We start from the raw sequence: 24,557 nt of genomic DNA, 5'->3' as shown, positions 1-24,557 counted from the left end.
CGCTACTATTTTTATTGCATTTTGCACATACGATTTGGTAATGCAATTTTTTGTTTAAAGGCTCTGCGTGCAGTATTAGCTGCGATATAGGCCTGGTACGTTCTTATTGAATCATCCAGTATATATATATATCTTAAAGGTAAAATACTTAGAAAAAGATCAACTGTGAGCTTGGTTCCCTTGTCTGCTGAATATGCCAGTTGCTGTATATATATATATATATATATATATATATATATATATATATATATATATATATATATACAGCATTTGTAGTTATATATGGTTCACATTTGTATATAAGTAATTCCAAATTACTTACTTATAACAAAATCCTGAACTTTTGCTGAGATCGCTTTTCATATGCGATTTTAGTACGGAAAATTTTATTTCAAGGATATTGAATTACATTTCATTTTTACAAATCTATATCAAACAATCCTTCAATAACTCTACTATCACAAATATCGTCTTGTATTTTTTCTCAAATTGTATTGCTAATCCTGATTAAACTACAATAAAGTCTTATGTAATATTATTTCTCTCAAAAATAATTGGAGAACAGTATAGCAAATTTCCAGTAAGAAAAGCAAAGACGCTATTTTTATATAAAACGACTGCCATATCCATATACGTAGGCTGACCAATAAAGACTGATCATCAGTGTTTATGAGGTGAATACGACAGGAAATCACGGAATATAAGACACGTCTGTGTAGTAGGAAAAGTGATGAATAGACCCAGAAAGTTTCAAGGCCATGTCAGAAATGTGACCTTGGCAGCCGTTGAAGCACACGTAGCCTCAGTTTCACATAATTCAACATGGAAGTGACACGCGAAGAACAATACATAAATTCTGTTAACAATCTTCAACGTTCCCTGTTAAGATCAACGTTCCGCGTGTACTTCATCCTCCATATAGTCCTGATTTAACCCCTTGTTATTTATTTCTTTTTCCAACTTTGAAGAGGGGCCGCGGTGGCTCAGTGGTAGAGCGTTCACCTCTGGTGCTAGGGGTCTCCGGTTCAAACCCTGCTCCCGCCAAGTGAACTTTGTGGTGGACAAACACCGTGTGCGTGGGTTTTCTCGGGGTTCTCCCGTTTCCTCCCACTTTCTTCATTCCACCATTTCATTCGTTACTCATTATCACCGTCTCCTTTAGCCTAACCGGCATAATCGTGGGACGTAAAACTCAAAATTTCATTTCATTTTCATTTTCCAACTTTGAAGAAACACCTCTGGGGACGGCATTTCGCATCTTTAGGCGCATTGGTGAAAGCTGCGGAGGCGATTTTGAAGGATCTGTCCGAAAAATGACTTCCAGCGTCTCTTTGATTACTTTCAAAATCGTTGAGACAAGTGCATTGCATATATGGAAACTATTTTGAAAAATACCATGAACATTCAGAGGATTAGTATAGGTATGTTTTATTTATTTACGTAATCCTTTATTGATCAACCCTCGTACATTCTGAAAGAAGAAAAATTGAAAATTTTTATATTTGTTACTACGTTATTGTAACTATTTTTAATGCAACTAGAAAAAAATAATAATAATAGTAGGCCTAATAATAATAAAAATAATGTAAAACATGCATGTTTAAAGATCATAAAATGAAACAACAAAAATATGTTTTTTATAAAATGATATATGAGTACCTCGGTTGAGAGAAATTTGATTACTAAAGAAAGAACAGTAGGAATATTAGAGGTTTTAACCTAAAATAGACCTATGGAAAACACATATGGTTAGAATTAAAGGACGATGTAATTAAATACAATATTTTGTATTTTGTTGCATATATGCTATTCCTCTTCCGATTCTGTTCACAATATTTGATATAAATATTGTAGATTTCCATGGTGATTGTGTTGGAATATGAACTGAATTAACGCCTAACAAACAATACATTTTGAAAAATAACATACTGCGCTAGTGAAGAACGTTTTTCCTCGTATGTAAACAAGGAGACTGCATCACAAATTCAAAGTCATATTATCTATGTATCATGTCCGTAACTCTTTCATACAGAAAATACATGTTAGGTTGTCTAAACAGTGCTGAGTGTTTGGAGGTCAAAATTAAGAATACAGTTATTGTCACTACATTATGAAATCATATATGAACCACTTTGCACCATTACTTCTTAGCATTTTTCTGCAACATCATAATCGCATCGATAGTGTGAACTTCTGGTCAAAACAGTTCTACAGGTACTGAAGCAAATAATAGACTGTGAGATCCGAAGTAAGAAGTGGACGCATTAAAATTTCCCAGCCAAGTTTTCTAAATTTAAGAAGAGCTCCATCGGGTTGATGTGGTTCAGATCCTACGTTAAACTGTAGATCCATGTCTCAAATAGCCTCTCTGCTGAATGGGATGTTAAAATTACTGAACGGGACGGTGAACGGGATGAATCAAATCCAAATGAAATTTTATTTAATTACGACTCGTTAAAGTTGTATGTGGTATAGTCGTGTGTGGTGTGATTCGATTGTTGTCAGCAAGGTATACGGCACCCTCCTTGTTCACTCTTTTCTGTTGGTTCTTTTGAACTGCTAAATATATTCTCGGTGATTGTCGACAGTACGGATTCAAGTCTATTGTTATATACTTGCTATCATTAGTGTCAACAGATTCATAAATATTTGTAATTTGTTACATTTGATTAGAGATTCGCAGACATACATTAGATAGAATACACGTTTTGCAGCTAGACGATGTTGCATACAAACATTGAACATATCTTTGAAGTCAGTTTTCATTGCATAATTTAATACTGTTAGGTTATTTGCTTTTAGGTTATTAGCGATGTCATGAATACTCATAGGCCGGGCATCCCCGAGTATTGCCAGAATATCAATCCATTTTGCTGTCATTCGTTTCCGACTTTGCGGTGTACCACTGGTCACTGAAAGTTTTAGAATGAAAGCGATTGAACCTTATTTTTGCTCTTGCTTTGATAGAATGTCTCAGCGACATGCGTCACGCTTGCGCTTTAACCAAAAAAAGATTGTGTAATGTAGTACTTTTTCAGGGAGTTAACTCATCTTCAGAGTATAATACGTTATGCTTGATTATAAAAATTCTAACGCTTTTTGTTCACTGATATCTTCAATTGCGTCTGTCGTATGATTTTTGGACTGACCCCTTGCAACAAATATTACATCCGTTGCACCGTGAAATTCGAACCTACCACCATCTTTGGGGAAAAGACTCGATACTTTTAAGACAATGTGATGACCTGGTAAAAGGTCTGAGCGCTATTCATTTTTTCAGAATTTTCGAACCAAATACACTGTATCCATACAAATCTCTGCTTTTTGGACTTGCTTTTAAAACAACTATTATTCTTCACGTAAGTAATCGGAAAGACCCTTCTTTATTTCTATTGAGACAAATTTATTGCAAAATTTTGCACTTATCTAAGTACTGATCCTTAACCTCGAGAAAAGCATTACAAATTGAAAGTACTTATTTGATGAGTTTTTTAACACGGGACATCACCCAATTATCCGACTTGTTTTTCAATGAAATTTGTCTAGGTGATAGAGTTTATATATGTATTATTTGTGATGACAGAAATTTTTGGCCATGGTGCATGTTTGAATTAAAGTGAAGTTTGAAAAATGAAAACTATAGCATGTGACACCTCATTTTAATAGCAAATTTTCCCAAAAAGCCAATGGTATGGTTATTTCTGTTCTATAGTTAACCAGTATGAATTTATAACTGCTTCTAATGTGCACCAAACGTCCATTATTCGATCTTTCAAATTGGCAACACTCCTAATTTTCACCGCATGTTTTAAGATTCCAACTGGCATTTTACAATTGTTGTCATGGCTCATGTTTTCTAAATTTATTATATTTTTTAAGAGTTGCGATTTGTCAGTTCATGAATAGTGTTGGGATAAGCATCCAGCAATCTTTTTGAATTTTTAATACTTGCCATATAGTTATTTATTTCCTATACTTGTCCGTCAAAAACTCGTTTACTGACATGAATCATCGCATAACAAAACAACTCCAACTTTGCATTCAAATAATGCCGAAGACGTGGCTTGTATAGTAGATGAGACGAAAAATCAAATGAAAATTCACTTCAAAAACGAAAACTAAATATGATTGTTGTGTAAATCAAGGGTCGTTTGTTTTGTTTCATATTTATTTCTTTAATGTATATTTATTTATTTTCTATGGATTTTTTTAGCTAGTCAGAAAAAAAGAAAGTCATTCGTTTTCTAGCGATTGTTGTCGATGATTAATGTTTGTAAGATTTATAATCAGTATTGATCGGGAACTCAATTAAGTTATACATCTTTATAAAGAAGTTACCTGTTTTCATATTATGTTCATGGTACAAACAATGTTTTGGGAACAGTCATATTATACCTCTTTGACATTTTCTATTATTGCTACTGTTTCCTTAAAGTTGTATTTATTTTAAAAAAATATTGTTTGTCGTTTACGCAACGTGTAGCCACATTTCCTGATAATTTTGTGTTCGTATAACACCAATTTGTTATAATTCCATTTGCATTTCTTTACGTCGCATAGACGCATAGGTTCTTCATGTATTCTTGTTTAAAATAAATAATCGCATTTCAAGTCTTCAAAATTCAGAAAGATTGCTGGATGCTTATCTCAACGCTATTCACAAACTGACAAATCGCAACTATTAAAAAATGAAATAAATTTAGAAATCATGCGCCAAGGCACAAATTGCAAAGTGCCAGTTGGAATCTTAAAACATGCGGTGAAAATTAGGAGAGTTCCCAATTTGAAAGATCGAATAATGGACGTTTGGTGCAAATTAGAAGCAGTCCTAAATTCATAGTGGTTAACTATAGAACAGAAATAATCATACCATTGGCTTTTTGGGGAAATTTGCTATTAAGATGAGGTGTCACATGCTATAGTCTTCATTTTTCAAACTTCACTTTAATTCAAAATGGCAGATTTCAAGATGGCTGCCATCAAGGGTACCCTTACCGTATCACTTCCCTCTAGGCATAATATGTATTACCGAAGCTTTTATCCACTTAATATCATTAATACGCGGGTTAGAAGCAGAGGTAAGGGACTTCCGCACGTAGTAAGTGAACAAATAAATGCCTGTAACTTTTTCCCAAATGGGTGTATCTCAAAACTAGCTACACCATTGTCTTCCTGATTAAATTCTAGTCCGAAATTATGTATCATATTACCCTATTCCTGTTTGATAAACTTGACCTTAATTCAAAATTGCGGATTTCAAGATGAGTGCCGTCAAGGTCATACCTACCGTACAACTTTCCCCTAGGCCTTATATGTATCTCCATGGTTGTTCTTTCATTAACGTTCCGTTTACAATAGTTAGTAAGGGGCTTCTGCAGTAATCTCTAATAAGCACATAACTCTTAAAAATTATAAAAAGAATAGAAAACATGCACCATGGCAAAAATTTCTGTCATCACAAATAATACATATATGTCCTCTATCAGCTAGAAAAATTTCATTGAAATCGGAGTCGGACAATTGGGTGATGTCCCTTGTAAGTTTTGTAAACCTACTGGATTCCAAAAGCTTCAAGAAGCGTTCCAGACATCTTCAGTATTTACTGCCATGTATTCATAGACTGTCAAATGAAGTTCTTCTCATAAGAGCTGTACGGGTGACTATAGCAGCTATTCCTATTATTGATTAGCCTCTTCTTTGCTTTGTAAATAGATACTGTATAAGACTGTTTGTAATCATTATGCTGTTGTAGTACAAAGTTACAGCCCAAAATTCACATTTCTAATGGAATTGCATGCTTCACTTGAATGATGTCTTTGTCCACTGTTCTGTTGATTTGGACTCTAACACAGACTGGCTGTAGAATATTCCAGCACTGACACTGCTTTTCTTTATTTGTTTGTAGGTATTAAATTGCCGAAATGAAAGTGCTTTACGGAGAGATCGACGCTCAATCTTCTGGAGTTGGGAACTGAAAAGTATAAATTTAGATTAGTTTGTCCAGAGTACTCCTTCCTATTGATTACCAGTTCAATTTTATATTTTGTCCAAGAATACCTTTCTGCAATTTTATTTGCTCAGAAGAATTTCTCTATTCAAACCGTACTTTCAAAAAGATAAATTTGCGGGCCTTGAACCGTTGTCCTACCTGATAACGACTGAGAATTGATCTTACTAGCTCTGTTGGTATATCTGGAGCGGTTAAACGTCTATAACGTTTGCTTGTATTTTTAATAAACATGTTGTTATGAGAAGTTGCTATTTCTGGACGACCCATTTGTTTTCGTGTAATATTTATACCAGTTTCTGACTAGCTTTTAAGAGTATACTGCCATATCTGCAACCACTGAGAGATTTGGCGCAGAGAATTCCATTTTCTCGCAACATAATCCCTCGAGCACGAATTTGTATACAGATTTTTCTTCCACACTTTACAGTACTTGCGCTTATTCACCATTCAGCTGGTTCAGCGAATAAAAACAGTACCACAATTGCGTGTCAAAGATTTGCTCCCAATTTTATCCGTACACTACACGATTGAATAGAACTTATTGCAGTTCACGGTAGTAAATAGACAACTACTGATAGAGGTTTGTGCAAACGCCACTAGATGTTGAAACGAAATGTCACCAGCAAACCATGATGTTAATTTCTGGTCGTTGCTTATCTGTTTACTGCAAAGTAATTTTCCAGAATAAATATCTCTCAATGTAAACGGTATAATGCATTTTCGTCTCTTTATATGAACAATTTTAATTGATTTACAAAAAATATTCCATAAATAGAGTTTTATCTAGACACAGTGTCTTTTATTCGGAAAATTCTTTTAAAAAATCGATAGTGTGCTCACATTTTTACCAATGACTGTATGCGTTTTGGGTGTTTCGAAGTATGGTACAACTCGTCTGATATAAATCACAAACTATGCAGTATATCGTACATTTTGTGCATCAGTTTGTGTTGTTTATATATTAAAGACTCTTGATGGGGACACCCGATCGAAAAAAATGTGAAAACTTTTTCAAGCCAGCCATCTTGAATCACGTTTTCTTCATTCAAACCAAGCAAAATGCCGGGATGATACCGAATATATAGGTTCCAGGCCGCTTCCTTTCTTCCCCCTATCCTGTCTTTCCTTCCCTTTCCTCGGATACTGTGATCTCTGATGGACGTCATACCCCATACGTGACGGCATAAAATTGCCATAGATGACGAAAGCTCAGAAATCTAATTCCTAGTCCCTTATCTATTCAACTTGACTCACTATTTTCTTGTTTGTTTGTTTTATAGGTTAAATAGCTGATGACTTAACGTCGGAGTGAAAAAGGGTTGTAGCATGTTTGATCCCACCAAGCAGCTTAAAAGTTAGCTATATTCATAGAAAATTGTATTGAAACTGGGCTAGTAGCGAAAAAGTATCAAGAAAATGTAGAATGCTCAGGAGGAGTAGGAAAGGAATTGAACGTTCTCGTTGTGCACTAAGCCTTATTTTAGTGTTCTTTGAGATCAACCAGAGGATGCAGCTCTGAAAGAAGAATAACCCAATAAAACATTGAGCAGTAACTTGAAATTCAACCTTGGGATAAGACTGAATCATATTCAGGTCGTACAAGTTGTAAGAATGGTGCAAAAACGGGTTAGAGTAGAATGCTGTCACATTATAATTGAAATGTACAATAAGCAAGTCGACATTTTGAATGTAACTTCATACAGAGCGAAACCACTTTGGCACATAAGTTGATTTGTCAACGTAGGACTAGCTATTACTGGAATATTGAAATCCCTCGAGTCAATCAGAAGTATAAAAGCGACTTTCCAAGAGCAAATCTTTGGTGCACTCCCACTACACCCTATACCCATACTGTCCGTATCATCTGGAACGTACATCTCCTGCTTGATGGATTGATTATGGTAGATCACCATGCTAGCCTATACAAGCCCCAGACTTGCAATACCCTGTGATTTCGAGTTATGCAATATGATAAAGAACTTTGTATATTGTAAGAAAGTTCACTACATCGATGACCTAAAGGCCACGATATTTGATATAATCTATTTCCCGTCTATTTATGTGCATATATGCTTTAACTATTGCTACCAATTGCTTTGTTTATTTCGTTGAAAATTTGGTGAATAGATTAAGACCATCGCGTATGTTCTTTATCAAATTTGATTAATACTAAATTTTTACTGTTTGATATGCACACACACACACACTCGTATATATATATATATAAGTGAAAATCTATCTATATATATCGGTGAGTTTACTTTTTTTTTTTACTGAATGTATTTTCAAATGCTGTAGGAGAGTGTTAGCTTTTAGTTTTGCGTAGATCACTGATAACGAAAGGATTATTTAGCAGAAATTCGCGTGTAAAAATTCTATAGAATTTTGCAAAGCCATGAGTACAGTAAATAGTCGAAAACAAATGTTCAAAACGATTTCCAGTATACATATGTAACTTGGTAATATATGTCTAACAAGTATTTATTTTTGGTTTATGCTCTAACCTTTATGGGCAAGAAGGAAATGAAATAATACGAATTTTTGACAAGTGAAATTTTTGATCACTCTCGAAGCACAACAACTTAGTTGAAAATGTGGGATCTTGCTTAAATTACGTGCTATACCAACACTATGATCACATTTTATTTATCATATAGTTGGACACTTTACAAACTGTATAAATATTATACGAGACCATAAAGCTCAAGAATATATAGGAGCATATCATAGATGTCATAAATTCTTCATATTGTGTTAATAATGTCCGGATTTCTATAACGTGTTATACTAGGTCGAGAACATTTAATGACAAATTAAAATGAAAATTCTATGCAAGCCTAAATGAATTTCTCATATGTCATTTATTATTATTATTATTATTATTATTATTATTATTATTATTATTATTATTATTATTATTATTTATTGTGTCCCAAATGGCAAGTCCTGGCAATAGAGATTTTTTTCTTTTAAGGTTTGGGGCTTGAAATATTTCTTCCATATTTCTCGATGTTCAGTTTTCTCTTCTAGTTCCCAATATTTGCTTTTATTTTTCTAATCATCAATCAGTTGTGTTCGATTTATTTTTCTAATCACCAATCAATCCTCCTCTTCTTTCTTGTTCTTCTTCCATCTTTGTCTGTCTGATGGTACGAAGAAGGCCATCTTTTTCAGGGTGTGCCCAATTCATTTGCACTTCCTATGAAGGATACTGGCTAAAGACATTCTATTCTCTCATACTGGTTACAATACATTTTCATTTGTCACTCTCTCCGTCTATTTTATCTTCTCAATCTTCCTGCAATACTACATTTCAAAGCTCTGCAAATATTTCTTCTCAAATTTTCGTAATATCCATGTCTCCAAACCATATATTTCAATACTCTATATATAGAGCATTTGACCAATTTCTTGCTTAGTACAATACTAAGCGTGCCAATGTACTGATATTTTCTTGTTGAATGCATCTTTGACTATGACAATTCCTGATCTATCCTCTTTAGTGCAATAAGTTTCTGTCGTAAAAATATTTGTCAGATATTTGAAGTGATCAATCTCTTGAAGTTCTCTTTGTTATACTTTGACCAGTAAGGGCATGTTTCCACGGGATACGTTGATTTCCATTCCATATTGGTCCTCAATGTCAGCAATTTTGTCCATCATCTCCTGTGCTTCTGTTTTATAAATAATAGTTGATTATTCCCATGTCCGACTTCACTGATTTGCCATGCAAGTTTCAAATTTCCAGCAACCGTTAATGCTTCCTTCATTAAGCATACTCTGTAAATGTAAATTACTGTGGTGATGTACTACAAACTGTGTACATTCTTGTTTGACTCGTCTTTCGATTTTCACACTACATTATAGTTACATTTATTGACTCGAATTTAAATCTTCTTAAATGCTAAGAGTGCATCGATTTGGATCAACAATTAGGAAAACATTGTGTTTATTAATTATTTTAAAAAAGTTTAAGGTCCTAATTATAAACGAGTCTAATAGAGACGGCGCTGATAACAGAGGAATGAGAAAAGTATGACAAAACGTAAAACCCCAGAGAAAATTCAAGCACATGGAGTTTGTCTACTTGGTGAGAGTTAGTATTAAACCAAAGACTCTAAATGGCAGAAGTGAGCACTTTTCCACTTAGCCACCGCGTTCTCTGAAATATACAGGATGTATCAAAACAACACTGACAACGGTTGGGAGATGATTCCTGACACCAAGATATCGAAAACATAAAAAATGAACTTTAAGGATCCATAGCTACAAAACTATGGGACCTACCGCAGTCGAGTGAAGACTTCACTTTGAAACTAGTATGTGCCCTATCCAAATATCCATGTTTCAGATTCCTGCGATATTTCTGTAACAGTTTTTACAGATGCAACTGTTGAGTATTTCAAATTATTTGTCCTTAGCCAAACTCCCTCTTTAAAAATTGTTTCGTGAGTACCTGCGATACTTCGTCAACAGTTTTTACAGAGACAGCTGTTGAGTACTTCAAATTATTTGTCCTTAGCAAAACTTTCTCTATAAAAATTGTTGCGTGAGTACCGCAGGATTCTGAAGCATGTATTTTTGGGTAGGGCACATATCAGTTCCTAAGTGAAATCTTGACTCGACTAAGGTATGTCCCATAGTTTTGGAGCTATGGACCTTTAAAGTTCATTTTTTCATCTTCTCGGCAGCCTATAACTCCGAGAGGAAGCATTTGTGCACCCAGGTTAGTCTATACTTTTTGTCTTATCTTGATGTCAGGAATCATCTCCCAATCGTTGTCGGTATTGTTTTGAAACACCCTGTACATTTAACATAAGTTTAGGGCAAGGCCGTACTCAGTGAAGTAATATTAGAAGTTAAAATCATTCTCGGAAATTTGGAAATACGCACTAGGTGAAACTTTGATAAAATCTAACAAGTTGTATTTCAAAAAAATGTTTCCACAATTTAATGTTTTGGTTAAGGGTTGCTTAGGTTGAATTTGAGGGAGTTATTGCATCATATTTATCAATCAACCTGTATAAAACTCTAGATAAACTCATTTGTATACAAATAAAGTTTTATTTTGAAATCTTCCACTTAACAGACGCTTATCAAAATATATTTCTGACATTTCCTGTAAATTTTGCCGAGGTCCAATTATATTTAAAATTACATCTCACTTTAGAGCATAAATATAACAAAAAAACATATATGAACCAATTTGTACTATGTAAACGTTAATATTTAAAAGTGGAATATAAATACATCCGTACCATATTGATGTGGCGGGTAGAGTTAACGTCTCCGTTGCACGAGGTCCTGGGTTTTATTCTCATGGTAGAACATTTTAGTCATTACGGGTTTCGGTTTTACAGTACCATTAATTGTACCTCCATGTCTCATATAGTCAAGATGCTGAAGTGGATGGCTAAACTTGAACTACCTTGAAACCAGAATAAATGATTGTAATAAGATTAATCATTTATTTAAAACATTGCTTAAAGTGCGCTGAATAAAAATGTTGTATTGTCTTATCAGTCACGGGCACAAGTATTTACATCTGAATAAATTAAATAGTATCCTAGAGAAGATTCACAATGATATGTTTTCTCCTGATTTCTAGATGACTGCCGTAAAAGTATGACGTTTGATGCATAGACAAAGAATATACCTGTATATGTGGATAGGATTTTCTAATTTTTTACATTTTCTTCGTTTCTTACTTTTCATTTTCCTTTCGTTTCGAGTGAGACTATATTGTATAACTTCCATATTCCAATTAAACTATTGGCAACTACAGAACGTTTCTATAAGGAAGATAGTTCATCTGCTTGCAGAGAACTCAATCAGAAAGTTAGGATTGAGCAGGTATGACCTCTCTCTAATAAGGTTAACTTTCTCCCCACAGAAACTATCATGATGGAAGTAAAGAAAAGATTCCTTACCATCTGCTTCTGCTATCTAAACTAACTGATGATCCTTGTAGGAGAAACTCACAGGAAATTATCTATTTGGTTTGAAGGCAAAACCTTTGCAATTTCTTTAGTCACTCAAAAGGGTGTTTTTGTTCACGTAACTATATTATTATAAACTCCTTTCATTTTATACACTAACGTAGATTTTCCTAACCATTGGCATTCAACTTTCGTAGGAGGAATCCTAGTTCTGCCAATTGCAATCGACCATTGTTTCGCAATATCCTCTCCTACACATTAGAATATAAACTGCTTCTAAGGACGTGGAAAAATATGTTCTTTTTGTTAAGTTAGAAGTTTAGTTCAAGGTTGAACTAACAAATCATAAAAATGCAGTGGAAATTTTCGGGATTTTCCACCTATATGTCCCAAGAATGGCTGCAGAGGGTAAAACAAGCCTGAAAACTGAAACGATAAATGGCAAGCTATATAGAGTTTCTACCATCAATGTCTATGAATAAATATCTATATATCTATATCTATCTATCTATTTATATATATCGGGTGTTGCAAAATAAGTGTTACAACTCTTGGGAGGTGAATCCTGCCACTGAGACAAGAAAAAAAGTTCTCTTGAACTTTCGGCTATCGGACATAGTTTCAGACCTACAAGGTGCCGAAAGCGTGGGAAAATGACTTTCCGACGCCAATAGTTCGAAAACTATCCAACGTAAAGAGGGCGGGTAAAAAATTCACTGAAGAAGTCATACCTGCTGTATTGAATTTTGCATGTTTCACAATCCTACCATGCACGCGCAAGGGATTCCCCAAAGGAAAGTAGGGAGTCCCAGATAATCTGCTAAATGAAAGTTGGTCTAAATGGATATGAATTGATGGGGTTTCTACCAGGTAACAATAATTCGTTTGTATTAAGTCGATATCTGGAACAAATACAAAATGGCGGACACTTTCATGTTCGTTGTGTGTGGTTGCATAATCGACAGGTACGGATGATGGGTAACAGTGAAGTTCTGAGTATTGAGTGTAGCGAATTTGTACTCAAATGCTCTAGAAAGACATCTGGAGTGTCGGTAGAGCACAACAGATGGAGCAGGGTGATTCAGATGTGTGGAAACACGTAACGAAAAATGCCCAGAAATGCACTCATACTCAGTAAACGTGAGTTCAAAGCGTCGGAAATGTAAGGATTAGCGTCAAGAACATGAAAGTCAATTCAGCAATAATATTCCCTCAAACCGACGCAATATGATGTACACGGTTGCATACCAATAAGGATGCAACAACTGAGGATAAGTTAAAATTGTGCAAGGGGACTCAGTAAGAAACTGTGACAATTTGTGTGTTGATATCGATATGTAGCTAGTGGAGAAATGTCAACAGTGCCACTACTGCTGGGACACCGTCCCACGTGGGGAAAATAGGAAAATAACTACCCGGGTCTTGAATCTGAGGCCGTGGGCTCCCAGTAGGATTGGAAACTGCGACCACGCGAGCGAAAGCGAGCGCTCTAGCCCTGAGGCTCAAGGGAGCCTGACTTTCTCTGTATACATTTCTTTGAGGAGTACCCACTTTGGCAAGCGCTCTTGTACAGCCTCCCGACATGCTTGTGTGTTACATTTCGTTACTCCTACTGCACAGCTGTAAACAATCAGAGCTTTAAGACGTTTCTTCCTATTTCTCATGTCGTTTTATTTTCCATGTGTATGGTGTTCCAGCTGTAGTGTTACATGTGCCAAATTGGTTCATTTTCGTCTTTCTCTTGGCATGTGTACTGTGTGTAAGATACATATTTCTGGAGGTATTTTGACATCGAGTGCCTCATATGTCCCAGAAGACGTGAGACATGATACAAGTTTGTTATTTTCATGCTCTATCACAATTTGAACCATGGATTAAGAGATTTCTTTCCATATGTGTCGACTGTGGGACAATGTCCCAAACAAAGTGGGTCATTGATACAATCTTGTTCTAGTTACGTTTTACCAAAAAGTGCACCAGATGTAATAGCAGAATGTACAACGTTATTTTCCTAGTTTTCGCATGTGAGACGGTGTCCCAGCAGTAGTGGCACATGTTGACATTTGTCCATTAGCTACATGTCGATATCAACACACACATTGGCCACATTTCAATATCGATCATGCGATCCCACTAGAGACATTCATTTAGTTTACCCAGTTTCTTAGTGAGTCCCTTTGCACAATTTCAACTTGGCCTCAGTTGTTGCATCCTTATTGGTATGCAACCGTGCACATCATATTGCGTCGGTTTGAGGGAATACTATTGGTGAATTGACTTTCATGTTCTTGACGCTAATCCTTACATTTCCGACGCTTTGAACTCACGTTTACTGAGTATGAGTGCATTTCTGGGCATTTTTCGTTACATGTTCCACATATGTGAATCACCCTGCTCCATCTGTTTTGCTCTACTGACACTCCAGATGTCTTTCTAGAGCATCTGAGTACAAATTCGCAACACTTAATACCCAGAACTTCACTGTTACCTATCATCCGTACCTGTCGATTATGCAACCACACACAACGAACATGAAAGTGTCCGCCATTTTGTATTTGTTCCAGATATCGACTTAATACAAACGAAATATTGTTACCTGGTAGAAACCCCATCAATTCATATGCACTTAGACCAACTTTCATTTAGCAGATTATCCGGGACTCCCTACGTTCCTTTGGGGAATCCCTTGCGCGTGCATGGTAGGATTGTGAAACATGCAAAATTCAATAGAGCAGGTATGACTTCTTCAGTGAATTTTTTACCCGCCCTCTTTACGTTGGATAGTTTCCGAACTATTGGCGTCCGAAAGTCATTTTCCCACGCTTTCGGCACCTTGTAGATCTGAAACTATGTCCGATAGCCGAAAGTTCAAGAGAACTTTTTTTCTTGTCTCAGTGGCAGGATTCAGCTCCCAAGAGTTGTAACACTTATTTTGCAACACCCGATATATATATATATATATATATATATATATATATATATATATATATATATATATATATATATATATATATATATATACAAAAGGTTATCTCAGGTTTATGTAAAAAATGTGACACACTTACCAGATTTTATAAATACATCATCTCCAGCAATGGTTGTTGTCGATGTGAAAGCTCTGTTCGTCGCCATCTTAGTTTCCACTGAATAAGACTAAGTTGGATCACACATTGATCAAGCCTATTTAGTTTCTCTTGATAAAATTTGCAACAAAATTCAGTGTGCGCCTCTGCTGGCGAACTCGAATTTGAACACCGAAAAACACAAGAAAATTGAGGAAATGCATCCGAATATTTTACCGAGATTTGAGTAAAAGGAATTACATATGTGTTTTTCATTTTATGTATGTCATCTTTCATTCCACCACACGTGAGTGGAAGCGGGAGATATGTCGCTACCAGATGTTCTTGATTGGCATGGCGATATAGGAGTTCCAACATGTTACTCTACTATTAAGCTGCATTAAGTTAAACACCTTTTCCAACTTTGTTTAGCGTTAAGTTTGTTATTTCAACAGCAGGAACAGAATACCATAAAGACGTGTGGAAAAAAATATTTCATATTTACATGCCCAGTCAAAACGTCTACTACAACGATACAAAACGGGTACGATAAATAAATGGTGACTTTTTTTCAAAAAAGTCACATTCCAAAATACACAACCCAGTCCTGCCTAGTGTCACTACAAACTTCAATCAGTTCACAAAGGAGAATCAATAAGAGTAATTTAGGAGGGAGAATGTCATATGCACGATGACCATACGATTGAAATACTGAAGAAAATTTTATATCAATATAGACAAATGTGTATCTATGTTCATATATTAGACAAAAGTAATAGTGTGGCCATATTCCACGTTTTTACCTACAGTAATACAGCTTAAGAGGAGATGTCTATCCAATCTGAAAGAGCAGAAGTAACACAATTATCATCTCCGGGAAATGTTACTATAGATACAGACGCGAAATTATGACATAATTCTCCTTATCTCACGCAAGAAGAGATATGAAAGGATTTTATGAAATACACATACAAAGAAGTGAAGTTAAATTTTCTACCAAGAATTGGAATTTCAGGAGTCATTGAAGCTATACAAATTAGGGTTATTGATTACGAAATGTAGAACGTAGGCAGCGAAATAAAGGAACTTAAGATGTTTTACACTTATAAATTTATTCTTCCAGTTGAGAGAACAAATCACGTGTTGATGCATGTATGTAAAACTGTTGGGAAAAAGTGGTACCCTGTTTCTGTTATACCTCTGTCTCTGTTCGTATACACCTTTCCCACTAAACAATTGAATCTTTGCACTGGTTTATTTTCAGAGTTTTACATATAAAATTTAGATTATTTTATTCGGCTTAACTTAATTTACTAACTGGCGAAATATTCACGGAATTGAGAGCTAATTATAGTCAATGAACGCAAAATACAAGGGTAATTCATACTCACTTGGCATTTCTGTCAGTTCTCTCATTACCCGAGTATGATTTACTATATTATAACCACCATTAATTGCAATATTAAACTAATTAAACTTCTAGAGTTCCGGCAATCAATTTAAGCTATGCGAGTTGTAGTACAAATTTCTTATTCTAAACGTTCTGTCTGTTGATAAGTTTTAGAAAATAAGCCGTACAGCAAACAGCACGAAATTATCATTACTAAAATATGCTGGGTCGTTATATTGCACTCACTAAATCTTAAATGAATATTTTTACTGTAAAACAGAACGAAAAGTTTAGTGAGAGAAATGTAATACTGCTGCTTTCCTCTCAAGAACCATGTCCTGGATATACCTCACATTGAAGCAAATGCATTATTTTAAGAATAATAGTACTTATTGTACAATACTAGGAATCTTACAAATCAAATAGCGAGAAAACATTTGTTTATCTATCTTGTCATTTAATGCAGTAGAAAAGTTCCAAGTTCGTTCTGTAACATAATTTGAGCGAACATACAATAACGGCATACTTAAATTCTAATGTTTTAAATTTAAATGTTGTGTTCGGTCAATTTTGTACGAATCTGTGCCACATAAGATGTTAAAGCGAAGTGCTGAATTTCATCTGATGTGTGTAATATGATTTTTAAACAGTAAATAAGTAATATAATAATATATGTTAAATATTATATATTTAATACTATACTACACGCACACACACACACACACACACACACACACACACACACATATATATATATATATATATATATATATATATATATATATATATATATATATATATATATATATATATACAGTTACCTTACTTTACCATACCTTATGAACTAGCACTGCAGCTCAGGTGCTAGTCAGGAGCGCCGGCCTTCTTCAGCATATGTTTCCATGCTTCTCGACCTATTCTGCAGGTCAACAAATAGAAACACCTGGAGTAGTAACCAGGTCAGATGCATGGATGACAACGGTCAAGTGGCAACTGTAGCGGCTGGCTTTTATTGGTAGTACATATATGACAAACTCTAGCGTAGGGCGGCATGAGTAGATGGTGATTACGTAGCATAAGTCGAAAGGGACTGTGACTATGTGATGGTGGCCCAGGAAATTACTATATAAACTACACCGGCAAAGAGGAACACCGGTCTGAGTAAACCCTCAATGCAAGGTCACGCCCAGCATCAAATCGAACTGTCACTTAGAATTGTCGTGCGACCTCAGTACAAGTGTCAAAGAAACGGAAGCAGCATCTTCTATGGATCGTGTCAAATTTATATTCCACTACAAATTACATGACATGGAGATACATAGATAGATTCCAGGGGCAAACACTCTGATAAGTACATCCCGCATTAGCACAATGCCAATGGCGCCAAGTACATGCAAAATGAACCACTGATTTATTTTATTTATTTATTTATTATTTAAAATGGCGGAGTTAAGGTATAACCTTTTCTTCCACTCAACTGTTTACATTTTCTTTTTCAATCGCATCTCATAATAGAGTTTTTTTTTTTTTTTGCAACGAGAATAAAAAGAGTATACACACTTAGGCAATTGGTGTTTGTTAACATATAATATACTCAGATGAATAACCGTTCACTTCATTTAAACCACAGATTGTGCTTGTGAGTGACAGATGCCCAAAGAAGGAAACGTGTTATTCTTCATTTAATGCAAACTTCAAAGACCGTAAAACCATAAACATCTCAGGAGAAAAAAATCAATATTTATGATCTTTTTTGCCACGACATAAAAAGAAACCTTGTTATAACGTATAGGGATAGCATACCAATTAAACATTCAAGATGAATTATATACACCAAACTATTAAGTATTACGCAATAGTTTTAGCAATTTGTTTGATACATAGATAATAATTCCGTGTTCGTTTCTTTATATTCCGACTACTGATATACGTAATGAAACAAACTGTATTTCTTCCAAAAGTATTCGACATTAATATCGTAAACGTCCGAATTGTTAAAAATGTATATCCTATGTATCCTGTACATGAGTCGTTTGAAACATCTTGCAATCAGACTTGTGTAGACAAATGTTAATAATTTATTGTAGTTACTATGTAGTTAGAATTTCATTTATGAAGTACAACGCGGACATAATCCTTCCTCTTCTTATTTACTGCATCGGATACCTACCACGTATGGATTGTTTTAGCCAGTTGTGGAAAATTGATTACCATTTTTTTATCCTCTGGGAAATTTGGCGAACAGGATATCTAGAAAGAGTGAATCAGACTGGACGAAGTAAACTTTTCATTGTTAGTTCTCGAGAGACATGTACATACTGTTCGGATTTTATGGACGAAAATCCCCGATGAACACAGAGATACATTTCCACAAAAACAATTTTTGAACTGTTTCTTCGGTTTTTCATCTGTCTCTGCTACATTTTTCTGTGAAACTTTTTACCTATACATACAAAAGTGCAATATAGTTTCTTTGTTTTTTTATTACACACAAACCACAGACGTATTATTTGTATTATGTATTCCAAAATCGTCTTGGATCCTGCGTCGAGATGCAAATTTTGTTACATTTTTATCTGGTTAAATCCCTTCTTAGTGGACAACTAGAAAATGAGGACATCAGCTGTATAAAACGTAATATCTATTAGTTAAATAGATCGAGAGATAAAGTAGATATATCCTGTTCGTAGAAATTGTAGTCAATATTTATCTCCAACTACTTGTACATTTGTTATTTTAAATCATTTAGTTATATCCTCGAAAACAAAAACACTCTACCTTGATACCTAAGTTCGTAATGATATAGCTAGATACGCAACAAAGCTTTGCCAACCAGCTCCTTATAATAGAGCCAGCAGTTTAAATTTTTGCAAGTGATTTCCAGATTTGAACTCTGTGAAACGAACGAACAAAATGGTCACCATAAATAAAATTTCACATATTTGTTCACACATGACAGCACACCACCAAGATAATTCGGAACAGATGAAGTAACATAATCTTTTTCCCGGGATATTCAATCAACAAAGTATGACTGCAATAATTCCTTGTTTCTAGATGTGATCTAATAAGCGGCAGTACCTATAGGAAGCGGTGTGCTGTCATTTAGAATTCCATATTCTACAGGTTGTTTCCGTGACGGCTTGGACCTTTCAAGCGCTTTTCCAATTTTCTTCTTATAAACATCGAAAACAATGTTGATACACTCACTTGTGTTAGAAGTTCGGCAGATGCCTTTCGAAATTCTTCTTACAAACTCTTTATATATCTTGAAGTTTAAAGATTTTGTTGGGACCTTCCTTATAACCGCCGTAACTGTTGCTTTAGCAGATGATTTCGTATTTTGGCGATGTTTGTAGCTTCTTTCTAGTTCATGAACCAGCTGTAATTTTTTGGGTTTGTCAGAAATCCACTTTTCGTGAAAAATAAAAATGTAGAAATTAATTTAAAATTTACGAAACTCTCCAAATTTGTCCCCTACCTTAAGATATATCAGTCTTCACATAAAAGGAGGGCACTTGCAGTGCTATAAATGGATTCGTGCTTTGGAACCGAAATAGAAACTCAATCCGTTGGACTATGGTCACATAAAGGAATACGGTATTTTTGCAAGTGACAGATGACCCATCAAAACCTGAACACATTCCAAAGCAATGTAGTTGCCAGATGTGCTTCATTTCAACTGTATGTCCCTAGATAAAAATGGAAATATTGTGCTGTGACTTTTGTAAATGTAAAAGTACTATTTTTGGATAGTGCAGGAATCTTCTTAAATAATATTGTTTAAGTCTTTATCTCGACTCTGAAAGATTTGCAATATTCGTTTTAATTTTTGGCACTAAGTTATTAATTCAAGTTAGTATTATCCACTATAACGTATTTGTTTAAAAATACATATTCTTCTATTTGTAAAAATATTTTTTGCTCTTTAAATTCACTTTTTTTAAACTTGTATCTGAAAATACGTAATTGTTCCATTTTTTCAAATTACACTATAATTTAGAACTATGAGATTTACTTTAGAAAGGAGTAAAATGAGCAACGAGGCTGTAAATTCAAACCACTGGGTATGGAGATGTACTTAGACAAAAATCTAGTAATATGGCGTCCGTTTTTAAATATAGCAACCAAATGGACTATGACGTGTATCATGTGATCGTTTCTTATATTCGTATAGGTGTTCAACAAACCCCACAACAAGACTTACGGGACATAAAACTATCAAGCTCTTCTTGCTCGCTGCCAACGCGCAATGCGTTGATGAGTTCATAGTCACAATTTGATGCTAGTCGAAACTCCTCGAAAGCATAGGACAGAAACACAAGCATTTCTGGATATGTAGTATTAAAGCGATGAAGTAGCTAAAATGTATTCTGGTCCTTTTGTCAATTTTTAAATATTCTCAATGTCTTTTCTCTTAAATCGGTGTTACAAATCATTTACAAGCACTAGGGTTGGAAGTAAAATTAGTAGTGTACCAAATAACAAATTATTTTAAAGAAAGAGTCCGTCTTGTGAGCTTGTGAGTTTTTGCGTTGTTCTGTATAGCTCCGATTTGCCTGTTAATTTCGTAACCAAGCAGATGATGGATTACATTTTACTACTGGTATTTCTGCAACTATTGAAGGTATTTAAAAAATGTCACGGCTTTTAAATACATTATGAAGCAGACCCTAGAATAACGTGAACTTTTAGTTCGAAAATCTATGGTTGGAAGACCAACAAATACAACTTGGTTATTTGATGACCTAGTGGTAAGGTTGCCTGCAAAATGGAAAGAGTGAATCCAAAAATAAGAAGTGAGGAATAACAAAGATGGCATGTGAAAAGTATTTTTGAATCGTTTCTGGCACGGAAGCTTCCCCTCTCCCTCTCCCATCACAGACAGATTCAGAAATGATTGCGCCTCATCAGAGAAAACGTGAAATGGTATTGCATCACAGGGCAGGAAGCATTAAACAAGCCCATCCCATTCGGTGCTCAGAGGTTGAGGAACAAGCCGAAAACCTATACAATCAAACTTTCAATTCCGTCTGATCGCAGCCTCAATCTTGAGAATTACTTCTTGCACATGTTGAAAAGTTTCAGATAGGGTACGTGGCCATGTACCATATTGGTTAGAAATGTTCACCTTTAAAGATATACTGGTGAAATTACTAATTAATTGATTGAAATGTTATGTTCGTCCTAACCAAGTGTACAAGCTTCTAAGGACGATACTTACAGTGGGAAAATAGTAACTAAATTCCTTTTAGAAATCAATTGTAATGCATTAGAACTATTATTGATCGATATACTCCTGACTGACAAAACAAAATTAACATATAGATCTGCTTAGATTTGAGAATTAGAACTGACAATTGTTTTGCCTGTAATTGAATCTAGTAGTATATATAGTAATGTATAAAAATTGTGTTTGCTACCGTTATACGAGGGTCGTTTGAAAAGTATGTTCAAACATAGATACTATAGAAGTTGTTGAAACAAACCAATTTTATTGCTCAACGTAGCGTCACCATAGCGTCACGTTATTGCACTTCATCCACTGCTGCTTCAAATTGGTAACCCCTTCCAAATAATAGGATGTATCACGTTTGGCCAAATAAGCATTGGTTTCGCCAATGATCTCTTCGTTGATCGGAAATATAAAATAAATAAAACCTAATGGCCTTTGAACCACCTGACCGACCTCGATCAGATTTTCAGCATTGATGAGGTTCGAGCCTGTGATGATTTTTATTATTTTGATGATGCAACTTAGGGAAGGGGAAGCAGGGATGAGCTGATCGCTTTTCAACCACCCGACCAATCTCAATGAAATTTTCATGATAGATGAAGTTCAGACCTCAGATGGTTTTATGATATCAGTTTGACGGTGCAAATTATGGGAAGAAGAAGGTGGAGAAACATTTATAAATGATGGAAATCGACCGATATCAGTGTCGGATTAATTGTTTTCGAGGTTGCTGGGATGCGCAGTGACACTTCTGATCCTGATTAAATCCAAATTCATCTCCACATCCAAATTCATCTCCACAATGCATCTCAACTTGAGTGAAAGATAAGAATGAGATATATAAAATGATCTAAAATGACCAATGTCAGTGTCAAATCCTTGATTTTCGGGATCACTGAGATGAACAGTGACACTTCCGATTCTGTTTAAATTAAAATGCATCTCCACATATTGAGACAGGGAAAGAGAAATTTATAAAACTGATCAAAAATAACCGATACTAGTATCGAGTCCAAAGTTTTCGCTGTCGCTGAGATAACCGGTGACACTTCCGATACCGTGTACCGAAACATGAAGAAAAGAATGGGGAGATATATAAAATTGATTGAAAATGGCCACTATTAGAATCTTACCCTTAGTTTTTGAAGTTCCTGAGATGACCGGTGAGACTTCCGATGCCGTGCCCCGAAATATGGAGGACTTGGGAAAGGCGGACATACATAAAAATGATCGAAAATGAAAAATATTACTGCCGAAGACATAGTTTTTGGGGTCGCTGAAATGAACAGTTATATTTCTGATGCCATTTAAATTGACGCCACCAAAAACGCAAACAGCATATTTCACGGGTAACAAACACATGAGATATGGAGTTGTGTATTTAAATTTTCATTTCAACCCAGCGAAGCGAGTAATCGATGCTAGTGTGTTAAACTATTTTTTTAAAAAAAGGTGAATTTGATTGACACCTAATTTAGCAAAACAAGGAAATTTTCATCTCACCTTTTAATAATTGGTTATCCTCTATGGATGCATAAGAAAATATCGTAATTGCAGGGATAGAAAATGAACTGGTACTTGTGAAAACGCTCCGGACCGGTTTCTGAACCGGTTCTGGGTTGTGTCTGTTGTTCAGAAACCGAATCTGAGATGTTAAGGGCAGACAGGAGCGGTTCTTGAATCGGTTCTGATATGATAGGGAAACGTCAAACCGCTCCTGACAGCATTTCTTGCATATTTTGTGAAATATATATCGAAGTGTACATTTGTTGACTGATAGCGCTTAATTTTAATATTTCACTGAATGTATTTTTTGTTATATTGATATTATGATATCAATTCTTTGGTTTATTATATTTTCCCTCTTTCTTCCCTTTTTTCAGTTTCTATTATACATTCATGTATTATGTCGACATGATCTTATATTAGAGTTTTATCAGAAATTTACCTTTCTCAAATTACAGTACATTTTTCTTTTCTATAGTATTGTGAATCTAATATTTGTTTATTATTTCATATATTTTCCACTAATCTTAGTTTTTCTATTCTATAACGTTGCTTCTGTGTTATAGTTAAAATAATATACCATATAACAATATATAGTTAACTAATGCATGTATATTAATTACAACCATTATATTATACTATTGCACACAAATATATTCATTTATATGTAAACGTAAACTATATGCTTTCTATAACTGAAGTTACGTAGTCGACTGAGGGAATAATGAACAAACTAAATAATAGAATAAATAAATAAATAAGTTCATCATTGCTTACAGAGAAAACAACGTTTGGTTCAAAAGGCAACGCAAGGTAGCACAGACTCTACCTCTGATGACAAGCATGTTTGAAAAATATGAGGACTAGCTCGGGAGAGTAATGCTCCCGAAAGTAGAAACGAGAAACACAGTTCTGATTGGTTGGCGTTATTTATTTATTTATTTGCCATCAACACAACAGGCATAAGCCCAATTATAGTGTTGGTGTACTACATAATACATTTACAATAGTTTTCTTAAACATAGAGTTCATATTGCAGATGTCAATTTCTTTGTGTTTGATACATATTTTGTTGTAAGCAGAATACATTCTCCAAATTGGTGATTTCAATTCCACTTCTTGCCACGTTGCATTAAAATAGCAGAAATCAAACTCTTGCTGTTGTCGGCCTCCGTGGCCGAGTGGGATGCCGTGGAATGATGAATCCTTATATTTCGATTTTTTACAACGGGAACGCCGCAAATATTTTTCAGTCGATCTAGAAAGACAGTCTTTCAGTGGTTTTTTGCAAGCAGCTCTCTCCAACCTGTCGGGAAAGACCGGGAGGCCGTGAATTGTGCTTGTGAATTTTTTCCTTGTGATGCATAACCATTATCATCGTACAGCGGAGTAGGTTCGCTCAGAACCACATCTT

Source organism: Thermobia domestica, chromosome 10 (genome assembly GCF_964235325.1).
Source record: "Thermobia domestica chromosome 10, izTheDome1.hap1.1, whole genome shotgun sequence".
NCBI classification, from domain to species: Eukaryota; Metazoa; Arthropoda; class Insecta; order Zygentoma; family Lepismatidae; genus Thermobia; species Thermobia domestica.
Note: the sequence above shows the minus strand (reverse complement) of the source record.